Source organism: Pteropus alecto, unplaced genomic scaffold (genome assembly GCF_000325575.1).
Source record: "Pteropus alecto unplaced genomic scaffold, ASM32557v1 scaffold461, whole genome shotgun sequence".
NCBI lineage: Eukaryota > Metazoa > Chordata > Mammalia > Chiroptera > Pteropodidae > Pteropus > Pteropus alecto.
This window is the reverse complement of record NW_006431079.1, coordinates 1,990,783-1,992,039: the sequence shown is the minus strand read 5'-3', so window position 1 is coordinate 1,992,039 and position 1,257 is coordinate 1,990,783. Positions and strand designations below refer to the sequence as shown.

General features: G+C 51.8%; 1 protein-coding gene across 5 annotated transcripts in view; it reads right to left on the bottom strand.

Moving 5' to 3' along the window:
- The window catches only part of AMPD3 (adenosine monophosphate deaminase 3), a 45,820-nt gene extending 45,302 nt beyond the window's left edge, over positions 1-518 (bottom strand). For 3 of the 5 annotated variants that reach the window (XM_025038518.1, XM_006905630.3, XM_006905636.3), the window contains exon 1: positions 192-357. The gene's annotated coding sequence lies outside the window, so the exon portion shown is untranslated. The other 2 variants (XM_006905634.3, XM_025038519.1) reach the window with 2 other exon arrangements.
- Between the last annotated feature and the right edge of the window lie 739 nt (positions 519-1,257).

The window sequence follows — 1,257 nt, the reverse complement described above, 5'->3', positions numbered from 1 at the left end:
TCGGCCGGAAGCGCGCTCGCCTCCGCCGGGGTCAGCCTCCAGCCAGGCTCCCCCGACGTTCCCACCGCTGCCACCCGCGGGCCCCGAAGGCGCCCCCCACCGTGTTCGGATTTGCCCGAACTTCCTCCCGCGCCGGAACTTTTCCCAAGGTGAGATTCCAGGGTCATGGCCCCCGAACAGGTGCGACTTACTCTCCGTAGCTGAACGGACCCGCAAGCCTAGGTTTTCTCCCAGGCGTCCGCCTGGTTCCTTGGATCACCTTCCTGCCGCTCCCGGCACACACACACACACACACACAAACGCACACGCACACTCCCCTCTGCTCTCTGGCACATACAACCGCCCCTCCAAGTTCTCACTGACCTCTTAGTTGGCCAGGCTAGTGAGTGATTTGTAGCCTCCTTTACTCGCCTCTTCCCCAGTATTTGAACCTGCTGACCACGCCTTCCTTACTGGAATGCTTGGAGTGCACAGTTTCCAGAGCTGGTGCCCGCCTCCTCTCTCTCTCTCGCTCGCTCGCTCGCTCGCAATTTTGCACAGACCTTGATAATTACAGCTCCTCCGCCTCCACGGCCTGGCTTATGATGATGGCGTTTCTTCCCCCAGACACACCCCCGGGGCCCCGCGGTCCGGTGGCTGCTGTCCCACTCTGGGAACACTGAGGATCTCACTCACTTCCAAGATTTTAACAATCTTCTCCCTACTAATGACCGTTGAACCTCATCTTCAGCCCAGAATTCTCCAGAGCTGCATAGATGGTGTATCCAACTTCCTGGGGCACATCCCCACTAGAGGTTCATAGGCCCATGAAAACGTGTCCAAACTCAAACTCCTAATTTCTTCCCAGGAATGTGCCAGAATCTGCTCATGCTTCTCTGTTTCCAGTCTTAGCGAATGATAGCGCCAGCCCCCACTCTCCCAGGCCACATTTGTGAGACATCTTGACTTTCTCCTTTTCGTCTGTCACATCAAATTTTTCACCAAGGGAAAAAACGAAACTATTCGTTAGTGACCACCCACTATACATCCTCACTGTGCCAACTGCTTTCATAGTGTTCTCATTTAAGCACCAAGTTTTATTCCTTCTACCCTGTAGCCTGATATTTACTTATTTATAGGTGTTATGCACATGCAACTGTATTAATATATATTATAAAGCCCACTAAAAACCGTTAAGGGATGTGGTAAACACGAAACAGTTTCAAATTACTTCATTTTTTAATGAATGGTAGAATATACCTTTTTCCTTTCACTTTA